General features: G+C 38.4%; 1 protein-coding gene across 7 annotated transcripts in view; it reads left to right on the forward strand.

The window, feature by feature from the left end:
- Positions 1-17,632, forward strand: part of BMPR1B (bone morphogenetic protein receptor type 1B) — a 244,252-nt gene that overhangs the window by 192,558 nt on the left and 34,062 nt on the right. The window contains exon 1 of one of the 7 annotated variants that reach the window (XM_030492683.2): positions 16,331-16,388. The exons of the other annotated variants lie outside the window; for them this stretch is intronic. The gene's annotated coding sequence lies outside the window, so the exon portion shown is untranslated. Of the gene's footprint in view, positions 1-16,330; positions 16,389-17,632 lie in introns of those variants that run through there. 7 annotated transcript variants of the gene reach the window in all.

Genomic DNA, 17,632 nt, shown 5'->3' on the forward strand with positions numbered 1-17,632 from the left:
GCTGGGCTAGGTTTTACCTTCATTTTTAACATCGCAATTCAGTTTATTTTCAGTGGGAACTAAGGTCTAGGTGAGAAACAAGGGAATTACTTCAGTACATAATTTTTTTAATTGACTTTCCCTAACTGACAGAGAAAGCAAGAGGAATTCTGCACAGATTAAATCTTGCCTTGAAATCCTAAACCCATTGGAGGTGATGACAAAACTAACAACTCTTGCAGTAAAGCCAGGATTTTCTTCTCTAGGTTCAGAATTTTTAAAGGGGTGAAGATTTGAGATCATGTCCTGTATTAGAGGTGCATAAACAGATTGCAGGAATCACTGATTCTCTCCTGAAACATAGCCAGCTTTGGAATTGAATCTGCTCAATTTAATAACTCATGTCAACAGTACTGTTGAGAATAAAACTGAAGAAATATGGTTGTTTTTATCCTGAGTGTATCACATCCTACTGAAACTGCAGCCGGCAGGATGTAGAATAAATTATAAAGTGCTAATTCAGTTATTTTTGTATTTAACTCTTCCTCTTTTGGATAGTTTTTCATGGATGTCCGATGCCCTTCTTTAAGTGTGGATTCCCGGGTTTGTTGGTTTATGACCATTATTTTCATATAAGAAATTCTGTTGCTTAGTAATAAAAATATGTAGTTGATTGTACAAGAAAATACTTTTTTTCTCTCATAGTATATTCTGGACTTTCTGAGCATAAATTTATTAACCTCATTCTTTCAAGTAGTTATTAAAAGGGTCGTTCTGGCTTGTTTTGAGGTTAGGTGAGTAACATTTAGAGAAGTAATGTGTGTAGCCTATGAACATTTTCGCCATCTCTAGGCTTGGAATTGAGCTTCATGTTTTTCTTGATACATTCCAGCAGCTGGAATGCATGCCTTGCAGCTCAGCTCCTAAAGAGGATCCACCATAGCTCACTGTCAATTTGGCAAACATTAATCAGAGTTGCAGCTGAATTTCCGATTGGCATTCTTGGGATTGTGCCATCTGTCTTATGTGTCATTTTTGTTGGTGAACAACAACATAGGCATTGCAGATGCGCAGACCTGCAGGTGCAGTATTCTAAAGAAATAATTTTTGAGTAAGATTAATTAATTACTTATAGCCTAACCATGGTATATTTTACAGAAGATTATTATAACTGACATATTTTCTGATGTCACACATCTTTAAGCGTTTATATTGATTTTCTGCTGAATACTTTAATTGTATTTCCTTGGGTATGGTGGTAACTTAGGTCAGAAAGATAAATGCTTTGCTGGGACAAATCAACAGGCCTTTTTTGAAGGGTTATTCCCCAGCTTTGGCATGGAGATCAGCCCGATTCTTTAGTTCACAGAGATGATACTTCTGTCCACCACCTTCATTCCAAGGTGAAACTACTTTGGAAGGAAAGCAGAATAGAAATATGAACTATTACATGTAGGAAAGTGTATGAATGTCTGTAGTCATCACATCAATCCTCAGAAACTGGTTGTACCCTTTTCCTTCTCCATCTGGCTGGAACTCAGTGGTACTGGTTGTTTTAGCTGGTATGGTCCTCACCCAGGAAAGGGCTTTAGAAAATCGTTCCTCTGTTGCAGAGTTGAGCAGGGAATTGATTTAACCATGGTGCATTAAAAGAACAGCAATAAGAAATACAAGTTGGGAGGGTGTAATTTCAGATGGCTTTATAGGAAAATAATATTCCCTGTGCTTATTTACAGAATATCCAAATACTTTTTCTTATTCCTTAGTTAAGGTTGATTGGACCAATAGTCAGCCTGTGTAGCACGGAAACAACCTCTTATTTGTCAGAGACTTGACCACCAACACGTTCTTTAAGAATTCTGCTATTTTATAGAAGAAAGCTGACTTCTTATATTTTTTTACCCTATATTTGGCACCTATTCCCTTACATATTCTGATGGAAAATTTTGCACAATTCATGCATTTAGTTATGTTAACAGTATTTATAGTGAGTTACAGTACATTACACTAACGATGAAGTTTAATTTTACATCTTTACCTAGCTATAAAATAAACTATTTTATACAAATGAAAAGTTGAAAGCTTGCGAAAATATTTTTCTTTCTCTCTGAAATTACACAGCATCTCAGCTTGAAACATATTTGCTGTAGGCCCCTTGTTCTTATGACTTAGAGTATTTTTAGAGATTGACTGGTGCTGAAAGAAATGAAACTTCAGCTGGATGACAATTTCCAACTCTTTAAAGTACCTGAAATGAAGAAACGAGAAAGAAAAATCTGATTTTGATATTTTTAATTAAGATCAGTGAGCATAGACACTTCCTTGCAATTGCATGTGAGGTCTCTGGAAGATCCAAGCTATTGTATTTTGTTGGCATTAGTTGTAACTTCTCATTGACTTTTGCTGAAGTCAAGGTTTCTAATTCAATTTTAACGGGCTAGTGGAAGCTTGGTGGACTTCATATGGGATCTCAGTTGGCATGAGTAGATGGCCGTCTCTGCTACTTTATCTGGGTCTTCTCTAAAAAGCATACCAACTCCCCAAAAACAAACCCAAAAATCTTGATCAGAGAAGAGAAGGCAGCTTGTCATGTCAGCTAGAGACTTGGCTAGCAATGTGTCACATTAGAGGGCTGTTGTCTGTCTTCAGTTTGCTTTTCCTTCTCCTCAGGAGTAGCAGTGCTCCTCTTGCCCTTGCTCCAGTCAGCAGCAGTCATTTTTGTGAGGAAACCTGGGAAGGGAGAAGGGCCTCCTTTCCCAGGGAAGCGTGAGGACCAGCAGGAAGGACATGTGGAGGTTGCACTCCTGTAGAGTATGGAGTGTGTTGCGTTGCATGTGCACTGGGAGTACAGGTACAGAGCAGATGGGAGCAAGCAGTGCTTGGTTTGAAATTGGGAGTCCATATTGCACATGCTTTTAAAGGGGATGTGGAAGTGGGATAGATGCACACAGGGTGAGGACAGAGTCAGGGTCAGATGATTTTGACATAAATAATTCAAGAAGTGAGGAGAACATAAGTGAGAGAGAAAGGGGAAAAATACCAGTGAGCTTGTCAAAGCTCCCACTGGAAAGTGGGAGGAGTGAGGCACTGGAAGAGGGATCAGATTATAGAAGAGAGTAGAAGGACAAATGAGAGAGAGAGGAAGGTAGTTCAGGGGAATGTAAAGGGGGAGGGGGAATTAGTTTTTGGAAGGAAACTTACTTGGTTTATTTAAAAGAAAATCCATGAATAAAGAAACAAGTATATATTGGGAAGAAAAAAAAAAAAAGATTGAGATAAAAGAATTAAATGCTTAAAACATTATGGAGGAAAGTAGGTTGAGGAAAACCAGAAGGGATAGTGCAGAAGAATGAATTATGATGCAGAATATAGAATGAATATAGTGCAGAAGAAAGAATGTTTTATTTTTGGTTTTTTTTTTTGTTTTATTTTTGTTTATAAATGGTGTAAAATACTTAGATTTTTCTTTTCAAGTAAGGGGGGATATAAGCAGTCATTCTTGCTGTGCTTAGCACCATGTGGTCATCAGAGCACATGCACTACACACTGCGTCTCCGTGCAGTGCGGTCTGTAACAGCTCTCCAGAGTGGGACTTGCTGGTTTCTCATGTGGGGCTATTGCTCTGGCTTGTTTTGTAAGTCTGTTCATAAACAGCAACTTTCATTTAAGAAACTCCTTATTTTGTAGTTAGTTGCATGTGATCAAAATGTGGTACCACAGACTTGTGTTCATTGTGCGCGTGTGAAAAATGGCTAGAAGGACCATAGCTTTCATACTTACATTGCTTATATTGACATTATCATATGGAATAACAGCAGTGTTTTCAATTTTCAAAATTTTCACAGTGGGTTTTCAGTGTAACTGACGCTTTGTTCCCTCAGTTTGGAGCACTCATGGATTATTTATTTATGTATGTTGTTTAGATAGAATATGTATTTTATATACGTAATATGTAAATAATATAAATATTTAGTTACTCATATTTCTTTCAAAAAATACTTACCAGCTGGAATTGAACTGGCCAAATACTGTGGATGCATGGCTTGCCTTCTCCCAGTGCTTTTGCCTGAATTTCCTTTTTTCAGTGTCTGTATTCCTGGCAGTCCCTTTTGAGTGTTTCTATGTTGAACAACAAGCAAAAGAATCATTGGAAAATACAGCACTGTTTAGTCTAGTGTTTTGCGCTGACAAGCAACTTAGGGTACAACTGGTTTGATCATTTCAGGATTGTTATTGGAGTGCATGGTTAGGATAGGCAGATATCCTCTGGCAGCATCACTTCTGTATTTTGTTATCATCTGTTGTATTTAAAGTTACAGGACAATCTGTAGGATGGAGCGGGGGAAGAAAGAATGCCTGCAGATGGTATTCTTCTGCTAGTTCTGTAATACAGATTTTCACCAGCAAAACAGAAGTGCTTTTAAAAGCACATAAGGTCTTTTAAAACATAAGAAAGTGCTTAAGTGCTTTTAAGAACGTAAGTTTTCATCGGTGACTTGTGTCACCGAGCATCTGGGATAAGGTCATACAGGTAGTCATCGCTTTGGGAAGAGGATCCACTTTTAGTATCTGCATGTCATAACCTCACATCTATGTTACACTGCTTTGCAGGGTGCTTGAATGCAGACTAGCTCTTTTTTTGGCTCCACGATGAAGCTAGGTGAAAGCACGTTCAAATGTTTTAATTGTTTTAATAGCAATGGCTATTCATTTTAAGAGAACGGAGTCTGTGTGATACTACTGAAGGCAAAAGATTTGTCAAAGGAAGGATACAAGACCATTTCAGGAGCGTGAAGACTTGCAGGTCCAGGAAAACACCTGCTTTAGGAGTACTGTCCTGTTAATTCACTTGGGCTTGTCTGCTTGCTGACATGAGTCACCCATATAAATCTGTCAAATCCTGTTTGGAGAGTGGTCTCTTTATATTTATTTATGGGAACAAAACCTCTCTCTCTCTTAATCTGTGCCATAGTCTTTGGACATTACTACCGTATGATGAAACTGAATATTTTTATTGGATCTATTGTGTAGTGCCAGTGGACCTGAGTAGCAGAAATGATACTGGAGAGGACATAAAAGGAGTTTCTTTTCTTTTTAGATGGGCATAAGGGAGTTCAATATTACCAGAAAACCTGCTTTGAACAATGCTGATAAAGAAGAGGTTTAATGAGGCTGGGGCTGTTTGCGGAAAATTAGTCCGCATTAGGGTAATATTCCTTCAGGGAGTGTTTATAATGCCTGCAGGAATGTCGGGGGGGCGGATCGGATTCCAGCACAACCTCGCAAGCTTTCAGCTGCTGATACATAGTGCACCTGCATGTTCCCCTGTCTGACCTCAGAGCTGGCTTGAAAAGCTTTGGCATCTGGAAGTGCGAGGAAAGATCAGGTTTTAATTTTTGTGACAAAAAAAAAAGGAAAATGCATCTTTTTGATGCTTAGAATGCCTTGTATTCTACATCTTTTTAAAGGATACTGGAAACTGTTTTGTGGATATGCTTTTTAGTGGTTTGGCGTTGGGTTTTTTTGCTTTTAATTTTATGAAATAAGTATCTTAAAGATCTCAGAGAGATATGTCCAAATAGATGAATAGTATTCAGTTAAAAAATGTGGTTGGTTGGCAAGACTCAAGAAAATAATTTCATACTTTTGCTTATCTCAATAAGAACGTTCTCCCTAGCAAATGCAGATTCAAGCATGACAGCTTCGGCATCTTATCTCATTCGCAGGGGTCTGGGATAGCATCTCATTTTCAAATTGCAGTGATGTGGAGATAAAATGTAAATACTGCTGTGCAAGGTTTGCCACTTCGTAGCGTTATACTTCATAACTGGCATCTGCAGTAGTAACTTGCAAATTGTAAGTGCATGTAATTTGCATCACTTGGAATTAACTGTTTGGTAATTACTCTTTGATTTGTATTTTTTATCAGACATCGTGGAGTGGTTAAGCTATGCTGCTTATGATCTTCAGTGTCAGTAATTTAATGGTATAAAATTGTACTTCTTAAATGCACACATTTTCTTTTTCAGAATTTAGAAGTCGCTTGCTTTGGCATCTGTAGCTTATTTCTTGCAATCTACTTAATTGAGTAGCTTCTCTGTTTATCTTAAAATGCAGATAAATGGCTTTCAGAGCAGTGTTTATAGCTTAATAGTTCCTGAAATAAGAGTCAACATTATCTCCTAGACTCTACCAGTCATAACTAATGATCCCTCTGCTTACACTGTTGAGCAAGTCAGGAGACACTGAACTCTGCAGAGAGCAAGGGCCCTGTGCAGTGGGAGGATAGTTTGTATAGGATGGCGCCTAGTAGACAAGGCTTTCATGGCTCAGTAGTGTTAATTGGGAATCAAAATTTGTCCTCAGCCACCTCTAACCTCCTATCACTGAACTATTCTACGAATAGGGATACAAACCGGAGAGTGAGTTGACAGCAAGCAGTAGTCTCACTTCCCTCATCATTTCAAGTAAATAATATTGGCTTATGCATATATTTGCTTCAGTTTTGCCCATCAGAGCACATTTAGCAATATGAAATCTCTTCAGAAATTGGGGATATTTTTAGTGTTCCAAACATCACTGGCAGACAGCCTAACACAGGCATTGTGTTGAGGGCTGAAAGAAGATGAGAAAATAATTAGGCAGCTGGTAATTACTGTATTTTGTCCTAGGGCTTTTTTTATGACTTTTTAATGTATTAATGAAGATTAGATGCCTTTTTTTTTTTTATTTTCCTGACAGGTCCTTTGGCTTGGTTCGTGAATGGAGAGGCTTTCCATTGTAATAGGGTTAAGTGCATGCTTCAGGAAGAGAGAAGGGAAAGAAAAAAGGAGTAGATTACCACCCATGAGAAATGCTATATTATTATTACCTTGGGAACAAAAGTTGCTTGTTTATCCATGAAATTAAAATAACATGGAGAGCAACAATGCCTCATGGCATTAAGCATTAATATTCTTCTTCCAGCTTGTCAGTATGATCTTTTACTTGAGTTTTTTTAACTTGCAAGAAGAATATTTATTGGAAATTGCAAATATAGCTGGTGTAAGACGAATATTGCCCTTGAAGAATTTCAGCCATGACGATATTCTGGTTTCACATAGGCGATCCAACAGACAGCTTTTGCTGGCTTTAGGTGAATTTTAGCTAGTGATATACAAAGCAGTCTCTGTACCTAATTCCTATGTCTCCAGAGCCATCTAGTCCACTGTTTTGAAAAGCTAATTGAATGTAAACATTTAGGTGGGTGACCGGTTGTAGAAGGAACTGTGTATGAGAGCTGTTCCTACTTAAAGAAACTTATATCAGTCTTGTTTATGCTTCAGTTTCCATGTTTTTCGTTGTTTTTCCGAGCTTTCACATTATCCTAAAAGTAGGTTTTGAGCTTTGTATTGGCTAGAGAACGACAGGCTGGTGCAGAGCATAGTCTGGGTAATGCCATGTATACTGCAAAGGCCACACTGTACAAAGAAAGCAAATTCAAAACACTGCTTACATCTCTGAAAATGTTTTTATTAGATGTTCCCATGAATGAACTATAAAAGGCACAAGATAGAGTAAGCAGGATGCCTGTGGGGAGTTGAAGAGAAGGAACGTGATGGCTGCTGGGAGTTAAGCGGTTTCTAGCCAAACCATGTTGAAACATTACATTGGCAACTTTTGAAATTGGAGGCAACTTTTTTATTTTGATATTGCTGTTGTATAAAGTCTTGTTTCTTACTTTTTCTTCTGTAGATCAGATCAAATATCCAGATACCTGTCACTCATTTTTGCTCTAGGAATCATACTGTTTTCACTCAGCATTCTGAAGAGCCAACCCTTCTGTATGAAATCAGTTGAAAGTTCGTGGAATTCTAGATTAGTTTTGAGCATTTTCTCATAGGAACGTAGCTCTTATTTCTTTGGAAATAATGCCACTGGTGAACAACAGCAGCAGTAAGCCTTCCAACAAGAAATTGGGTATGTAGTTGTGAATGTGTAGATATCTCTTATTTGCATTACCAGTTTTCAAACATGGAATTAGATTAAGTAATTGATGGAGCAGAAACTGAAGCACCATTTTGTAGAGAAAAGCATTTAGGTACAAAATGATGTGAGCATGTTCTGACCACAATGTCTGATGCTTACAGCTTAGAAAGAAAAAAAGCTGAGTAGTAACAGTAGCTATAGGTCATCTCTAACAGTTACATTCTAGCAGGGAAATGATAGATGTTATGTGAGGGGGTGTGATATATTAAATGACCATGTTATCGGGCATAAATATCAATTACCAGGTTACTTTTCCTTGCATTAAAGTTACAAGTTAACTAAATTATTTCAAGGATGTGAAATAATAGTCTGTCTTTTGAGGTTTTGTTTGTTTTTAAAATAATGTTGTTTTGTTATATCTCTGTGTGGATCACAATTACAGGGAATTTTTAACAGCGGTTAGTCAACTTGTAAGGCAAACGTCAGGATAATTACTCTCAACTGTTATGCCTCAACTTGAAGTAAAATTCTTGCTACTTTCCATTATGGGACCAAATTTTACTGCTGTTTGTATATAGTTTTTGTCAAGTTTCCTGTTGTTTTTGTGACGTACTATGATAAAACCTATGGATCCTGGTAGCAACGTCACAGCCTCTTTGGCAGCCCTTTCTCTGAAAGAAAAAACCACACAAATTGCTGGTTGAATGCCATCTCTTTTAATAGTCTGTTCTCTATTGGCATTTTTTGTTTTGCCTATGAAGTAAACAAGAGGAAGCCTAAAACCCACTGAAACCTTCTTGTGATTATACTCAATGAAAAACATGTATTGAATTGGATAAATGAGAGCCAGGCCACTGTGGTGTATCCTGTATCGCAGGTAGACCCATTTTAAAGGGAGGTGGGAAGCAGAAGGCTCCAGCATGCATTTCATATACTGACCTTGGAAGGTGCTGTCAACCATCTGGAAATAGTTACAAATTCTGTATTACTCAGAGTCTTTATTTTATTTGTAATTCCAGGATTTTCTCTTTTCTTCCACCTTTCTACTGTCATATCCTATGTAGCCTGAATCTTGCTTTGCGCCTGGCTGAAATAATATTGTTTGCCAGCTTCCAATCAAAGGAAGTACAGAGAAAAACAGCTGAGCCGTATTAGGCAGAGGCAGTCTGGACTACATTTCTCTACTGCTGAATAACACACCACAGGTGCAGGATTAGCCCAGCGTACGGTGCTGTGTTTGCTTAGTGGAGCCCCCTGAGCTGCCCTCTGCCTCCTCACATGACTCTCATCTTCAGGGAATCTGGCAGTGATGTAGGAAGCCCGTGGAAACCCAGTGTAAGTAGAAGGCTTAGCTTTTTAGCTCACAAAGCACTTGTGCTTTTTTTCCCCCTCTTTTTCCCTCCTTCTTTTTTTTTTATCTCCCCCCCCCCCTTTTTTTTTTTATTTTTTTTAAGCCTGGTTTGAGCAGAGCACTAAGGAGACTGAAAAAAATAACCCCAAAACATGAAGTTCAGGGGGTTTTGCAGAAAGGTCAAGGAGGGAAATGTGTCACTGACAAAAAAGCAGCATCGCTGGCATGCTGGTGAGATGCAGGGATGCCCCATGGGGCAGTGGGGAGCCGGCTGCTTGTGGTGGGTGCATCTTGTATTTGAAGTTTCAGTTCTTGGGGGCGGAGGGAGGAAATGACAGCCTGCTGGAGATTTCCTATTCATTCGCTTGGACTGTGGGTCAGAGTTTGTAGTGTCAGGGGTCTGCTGCAAAACTTCAGATGTGCTTTGGTTAGTTTAGTTTTAAGGTGGTAGATTTACAGAGAAAATACTGCAGATAAAACATTTCCTATTCCCTTTTCTGGTAAGGAATGAGCTAAAAAAAGGATTTTTAGAAAATCTGGTAATTGGCATTCAGCCTGACAATGAATTTAAAAGGATGTTTCTCTTTTTCTCCTGAATGTGCTTATATATTAATCTTTGTGTTTGAAGTTAACTTAAAAATAAATGTTTTGACAATAACAGACAAATTTTGATGCCAGGTCTGCATTTTGAGAATGAATTACACGGCTGGGACTGGTTTTAGTGTTTCTGTCTAATTTTAAAGGTACTTTGGCAATATATAGTACATGTGTATGTCAGTAATGCTTACTAAAATGCTGCATCTGTTCTATATATTTTAAATACTACTTAATTGGAAAAATAGCTGAATAATAAAAACAAATATACTTTGTCTCCTAAAACTTTTCAGCACAGTTCATATATGTCTGGGTTCTGAAAAGAAAAGCCCCAACAGTTTTCCTTTTGACGAGAGTTGTTCCTTGTTTCATATTCTGTAGAGAAAGTCTAAGGAGAGAAAGGTTGTCACCAGCTCTTGAAAACTTCTGGCCCAGAAAAGCATATGTGATAGAAGTTTTAAGGGTGTTTGCAGTTCATTTTTCTTTCTCAGACTTTGAGGTGCTTTATGAAGTGTAGTAATGATGATGTATCCATATGACATTGGAAAAAAATGAAGCAGGCAAACCTAGTGGGGCTAACAGGCAGTTCCTCCTCTTCCAGAAACCCAACTGGGTGGGTGGGCAAGACAGCCTGCCAGCAGGGCCTGGTTGATGGTTTGGCAGCAGTGTCATTGGGTGCGGGTGGCATGCACCTCCTTCCCTCCAGACACGAGCTCAGCAGATGCTCTGAAGCATTCAGACAGGGAAATGCTTTTAGGCTACTCGAACACTTCAGGAAAACCATAGCGCTTATGTCTGCGGTCAGAATTGATTATTGTTGTTCCACGCATGCAATTAATTTTGGTTTGCAATAGAGATGCTTTCCTTCCCCTTTAAATGGATTTATTTGTTTTCTGTCTAAGTGAGTCAGTCAATGACACTTTCTGTTGCATTCAGCCATGTTTGCAGAAGATAAGATTTTTGCCTCAGCCCTTCTTTGCGAACAAAGATCTTCTTCATTGCGTATGATTTCCACACATGCGGTTCAAATCCCTACTCAGTGTGTGTGGTGAGGCCAACAGTAGCAGCAGTCAGTTCAATTCAGTCCCTGCTTTGGCAGCTGAACAGGCAAGAATTTATACTGTCACTTGTTCAATTACTTAAAACACTGCTTGGCCTGGTGACCTGGCAGGGTAGCTTTTACTTCCAGGAAGAAAAATTCTTGTCAATCCTTGAGCACTTCATTCAGCAACAGTTAGTTGCTGAGTATGTCCTAAACAGGTGGGATTTAGGGATGCCAATGGCATCCACCCATGAAAAATTATCCAAATATACTAGTGATTTTTTTCAGACACTAAATAATCTGTCCTTCTGGGAGATAGATGGACACTTGAGGAAAAGTGGGGAGGGGAGTTGGTAGGAAACTTCACCATCTCCATCATTTGGGAAGCATTTGTGGTAAGCCAATCAATAAACCAAGTATAAAGTTATGCATGTATGGCCATAAAATTTTTAAAAAGCCATTGAAAACAGCATGCTTATGCCATAAGATAGCTGTATGTCAGTTTTGGTTTTGTGAATGTCTACATTTTTTGTGTAGTACATTACACTGTGTAATTTATTCCCATTAGAATTGAGAGGGAACGACTCCAACATAATACAATTGAGAAAGGAGTTAGTGATTTATGAAATAGGTTGCTCTTTAGGCTGAGCTGGGAATGTATCACATCTACTCATGTACAGGCTGACCCAGTCAGTTAGAAGGGCACTGGCACCTCTGAATAATGTTGGCACTGTCTTCAGCAAGCATGGCATGTACACATGCTAATTATATTTTAATATGCAGGTGCAGTCTTTGATGTTGGGGTGAGAATGGCTAGCTGATATTTTTATCTTCCAGGCGCTATTTTTGTCTTAACTACTGGCATGATGCCCCTGAGTTTCTTTCCACTGGAAAAGGGAACAAGAGTGACACTGATTTATTAAACATATCCGAGAGCCACAGGGTCAAAGCAGTTTATCGCTGTTTCTTTTAAATGCCATTGTCTGAATGCCTCAATCTAAATATCATCTGAAATGATAAGAAGTAAAAATCTACAGTTTGCCCGTTGAAATCTTTGATGCTTTCCTAAAGATCAGATAGCAAAGCATAGTTTAGTATTAACGGTATCACATTGCACTGCTTCTCTCCTTTTTTTTTTTTGTTTTCTGTTCCCTACTGCTAGTTTTCAGGAGAGTTTTCAAGATCGCTTGTAGGGATGTTTGCATCATCTCCTGATGGTAGAATTCAGTATTTGCTGCTTGGAATTACAAGTGTATGTGGGGATTTGCAGCTTAAAAGCAGAAATAACTAGCTTTGGATGTTAACAGCAATGTTCCTGTCTTTCTTTACATAAACATTTTCTAAACGAAGAGTGTGGCACAGAGTCTGCTGCTTGCAGCTTAAGAACCAGACTGCTTGTTTCACATCTTTGTACCTGAGCTTTCATTCCCTGTTTTGATCAGGTGATGCTAATATCTGGGAGATGGGGGTTTGCGGCTGGCATAGTTTCGTGAATTTTGATTACATTTAGTGAGACATTTTTCCGAGATGGTGTTGAAGAGATGAAAAAGCTCAGGTACATAAAAGTGATGAGAGAGAAAAAACAACCTCTTTCAAAGAAACTGCTTCGGTAATTTTGCTGAAATAGCTGTTGCTGTTTTCTGCGTTAAGGAATATTGTAAGTTTGAAGAAGTCATGAGACTATGCTTTAATGTGCCTTTGTACACTGTACATATTTAATAGCTTGTTTTCTATCTGAAGCTGTCCTGTAAAGTAAATGTAGGCACTCAGTATGAACTGCGTTGATAAATGAAGATATAAAGTAATGCCACCAGGGAAAACTTAGATTTCTGCATGTTGTCTCACAAAGCTAGGCTAGTGTGCCTTTGAAATAAAGATACCTTTCTAGTTATTTTGTGGTACTTTAAATACTAACATTTTGTGGAGATCAGAAGAGGTCTGATCCAGCTGTACCTGCATTTCCTCTGCTCTGTTATGACCTAAAATCCTTCTGGGGACGAAGTCAGAAGTCAGTCATTCTCAGATCAGACCTTTAGATCTCATCTTAGTATTCCTGAAATACTTGCATCTCACCGTTCCAGTCTTATTACCTGTTACCCTCATACACACAAACAGTAGTGTTTGTCCACAAATGAATGCAAAATGTTTGTTCATTTTGAATTGTACAAGAACACACAATTCAGAAAAGACTAGTGGTAGCTCCAGCACTTTTTACCTTTGCTGAGTAAAATGGGGCTCTGGAGATTAGAAATAAAATCTGTTGATATCTTAATGAGAACTATGTGAAATACCTTTTTATTAATTTTTGCAAATATTAAAAGATTGTATTTTAAAAGCTTTTGTTCGTCATGGAACATTTATAGATGGAACCAAATGGTTGTAGAAGATAGAATTAAGTGAGCAATCTGATAGAGTTGGGGAAATTATTAATTAATGTGGAATTACAGTGGGTAGGGGTAGACTTTACTGAGTCCAAGCTGTCAGGCTAAAACACCTTGCATGTACTTTCCTTTGGAGATTTTAAAGAAGCCTTGTGCCTTTTTTTCTGTTTTGTTGGTACACTATCTCGTGCTATGAAAAATGCGCCAACCAATTCTCATTTTCTTCCAAATTAAAAATAAGTTAGTCAGTGATTAACTGTGGATAGCAGAAATGAGAGGAAACCAGGAGAAAGTAACACTCAATCAAACTGTGATGTAGTGGTGGGCAGCAAGTTTCATGCGCAATTTCCATGGGCTATGGCACCAAAGAAGCCTTTGCGGTTTGAAGTTGTGACTAGTATGGTATGAGTATTAATTTGAAGGGTCTTCTCTCAGTGCCTTTGTCACAGCTTGTTACGTTCCATGCTGAACTTGACTAATTTAGCTAATACCATCATGTTATTAGGATGGTTTAAACAGACTTTTTAGAGAAGGGTGCTTATCCTTTTCAAACCAAATGCAAAAGAAATTTCTGGAAAATAAATACATTATTTAAAGTGGTGTTGTATATGTGTATCTATATTGGCACTCAGTGGCAATTCTATGAATATAGACAGAAACAGTTTTTAAGAAGACCACTTTGATAGATTGTTTAAGATTGCGTCAGATTGTAAACCTCATTTATTTGGATCATGAATAGAAACAAAACCACCCCAAATCTTGAAAGGTACAGATCCGAAGGAGCAATGTGTAGCTTCTACTTACTTTGGTGTACAGGGAACCTAGCACAGGTGGGAAATGAAGCAAATAGTACATGATAAGCCTAACAATGCTACTTTTTTTTTTAGTATGCTTATTTGTTACAGTGGATGTGTGTCAGGGTACAGCTCTTTTCAAACACCATTTCAGTCCAACCTCAGTTTGGGCTCACTAGAGCAATATAGTCACACACTGAAAAGGAAAGCACGTTGTTTTCATTTTTCTGGTGGGTTTATGCCAGATTTTGTTTACTGTGGTTTTAGATCAAAAATATGCAGGTCTCAGCATCTGACCTTTCCTTGAGTTTTATGGTAGCCTTGAATATCCAGCAAAGGGAAAATGTCATGATGTATTTTTCCTTCCCTGTTATATGATTGTCACCAATAAAAAGTGTTTTACTGTTACCTCTTGACTATTTCACACAGTAGATCAGGCTGAGTTAAAGAGGTGTAATTTATTTCAACTTATTTAACAGTGCTGTGTTTTCATTGCTGACTATTTGCCAAAAAATATCCCATGGAAATTCTTTTATCTGATTACTGTGAAGTACAGTGAGTTAGCAGTTAGTTATTTCCCTTTCTCTTAAAACAATCATGTTGATGCTCTAACTGTGGCTGCCCTGGAGGGAAGTCATCAGGCTGTAGTTCATAATATAGCATAGCAAGCTCCAGCAAGCTGTTGCATGGTAGTTTCATCTTTTAATAAAAGTATGATTTAAGGAGAAGCACAGTAACTGTATAGGCTCATGCAGGGTATAGATGAAGTAACCTTCTGGTTTAAAACTTCTATCCATCAGTTTTATCAAGTAAACTGATTTTCTTTTAAGGTTTGGGTGGGTTGTAGCTTTTTTGTTGTAATTACTGTTCAGACACTTTTATATGAATATAATTAGTTTCAGGTCCAAAGCAGCAGCAGCAGCAGTTGAAACAGACATTCCATCAAGTGCAAAGGTTTTTGTATGTTTGTTTTGTTTTGTGTTTTTTTGGGTTTTTTTTTTTTTTAACAGACTTGTTTGTGGCCCTTAGACTTCTTCCCAAAACAGATGCTGGCTTTTATTCCTACAAACCCATGGAAGGTCATGGGAGATCCGCTTTTTCACTGTGTAGACAACACATAAATCACACAGCAGTGGCACAGGAATCAGTCTGTTAAGGTAAATATTGCTAATTACTCATCCTCTGGAAGCAGAATGGTTCAAGATTTGGACTACAAAATACAGAGCTTTTCACCTCCTACATTACTAGACTGGTTGAATCAGAGCAGTGCCCAAAAGTCATTACCGTCTAATGGCTGTGGGCCAGTGTGAAATGAGTTACTGGGCTTTATCCAGATCTAGTGGAGAAATCCTGTCCAAATCGCATAACTATGGCTACAGTTGGCAGGGGCTGGAGTACTTATTGGCAGCCATGGCAGAGGGCTTGAGGACTGAATCTACACTAAGAGATGGGATCTTTAGATTTTATTTTTTTTTTTTTGGTACCTACATCATGAGTCAATGCAAAGCTTAAATAGGTAATTTTACTTTTGTGTGTGAGGTACCGCTGTCTATAGATCTATCAAACCACCGTTAAACAGCATTATTTAAAGCCAAGATACAATTAATTCTGATAGTTACTTCACTGTGATTGTGGAGTGGGGATCTGTGATCACTTCTCTATCATTTAAAAAAAATGTTATCCAAACAAACCGGAAAACAATGAAGGGGTTAGCCACATGAGAAGGTATTTCAAAGCAAAAGCTTAGTGCTCATAAATTACCATGAAGTCTAGGACAACGTGAAGCAAAATGGAAGAATTTATCTAAAAAGAATTATTTGTTGGCATGTTAGTAAGGATTTACACTAGACATTAGTCATTCTCATGGTCATCCAGGATAATGCTGGCCTTTTAAAGCACTTTATTTTCCCTGTTTTCCTTCTCCTGGCTTCATGATCTTTGTAGACATGCCTTTCTGTAAAGGAGCTCAGGTGAAACAGAGCATGGAGAGAGACACTCAGTAACACATTTGAAAAAAAACAAAACCAAACAGTAGCATGCTGCTTCTGAGCACACATTCCCCATTCTCAGGTAGAGATGCGTAACAGAAGCCATCACATCACAATCCAAGTGGTCCCAGTCCTACAGAGGAAAATATTTCTCAGGAGCAGTACTCCAAAGAGACATGAGCTTTATAGTGGCTGCCTGCCTGTCTTTGTGGTGGAAGGTGCTTTGTACATGCTGGTGAATTTTAGTGGAAACGAGAAAGAAGCTGAAAAAATCAACTAAATTTGATGAAGGTAACTTTTTTGATTAATTCCCTGACGCAGTCAGGAAGTTTCTCAGCAGACTGCAATAACCTTTTTTCTGATACCACTGTTTTTCTACAGTTGTCCCAAGCTGTGCTGAGTTCATCACGGACAGGAAGCTAGCCATAAGCAGACTGACAGAATAGGCTACTGCAGAGAAGCAGCCAGATTTAAAAAGCCTGAAATCCCTTGCTTTCATGGCATTTGGACATAGTTCTGTAGGAGACCTTTCAGAACCCAGAGGGCTTCTAATCCTTAGACAGAGCCAGGTCTGCATGACCAACATACACTTGTTTCAGCACAGCAGCAAATGCGAAAGGAGTTGGCTATTCACCATCCCATACTGTGCATTTCACACCTGAAATCAGAAGGAACTTGTTGCCAAACTGGCAAGCTCTTGTGGGTTTCTACCTACATGTTACATTCTGGGGAAGGGACTGCTGAAAATCTTTCTGCTCTGAAGTCAAGCAACCTTGTTGAAACTCAACTCTGAGTGGGAAAAATGTTCTTGCACGTTCCATGGTCATCTGCTATGTGAGAAATCTGAATTTCAGAGGCAAAAGATCTGCCCATCTTTTTAGCTAGCAGACAGGAATTTAAGTCAGGAAGGGAACCAGAGAATGGAATGAGAAGAATTTTTCTTTTTAGAAAATGAGAAATGATCTGATTGAAAATGTTATTCCTATGTCTTTTAATTTTGTTTGATTGTCTTCAACACTAAACTTCAATGATTTTACACTAGTTTTGACCCTGGGCATTAGCTGAAAGCAAAGTCCTATGCTACATGACCTCTTCAAACTCTTGAAAGTGTAAATTTGAATGCCAGCATATGTGTCCTAAGTTTCTAAGTTTTCTGTCTGCTCCACAATATATTAGTCCTGATGATGGAGGTTTGGGGAAGATTTAATTAAGGTCAAAGAGGCAGTTCAGGAGCCAATCAAAATAATAATGCCAATTGTTTCTAAAGACCTAACAGTAAATCAAGAATTTCAAGCCTGCTTTTCAACTACTCTGTTGGAGGCAGCTGTTTGTAAATGACCCTTTAGTAAGATTTCTTACGGAGAAGCAAAAGGAAAGTGAGAAACTGCCAGTTGAAGCTTTTCATGCTGATCGCATTTTTGTCTTTGAGGCTTAAAATATTCACAAGCACTGAAAGCTGATATTTATGAGTAGAGCTGGGGGGAGGGGACTTAACTCCTAGCTCATCACCAACATGTCTAGCTGTACTCCACCAG

Source organism: Strigops habroptila, chromosome 7 (assembly GCF_004027225.2).
Source record: "Strigops habroptila isolate Jane chromosome 7, bStrHab1.2.pri, whole genome shotgun sequence".
NCBI classification, from domain to species: domain Eukaryota; kingdom Metazoa; phylum Chordata; class Aves; order Psittaciformes; family Psittacidae; genus Strigops; species Strigops habroptila.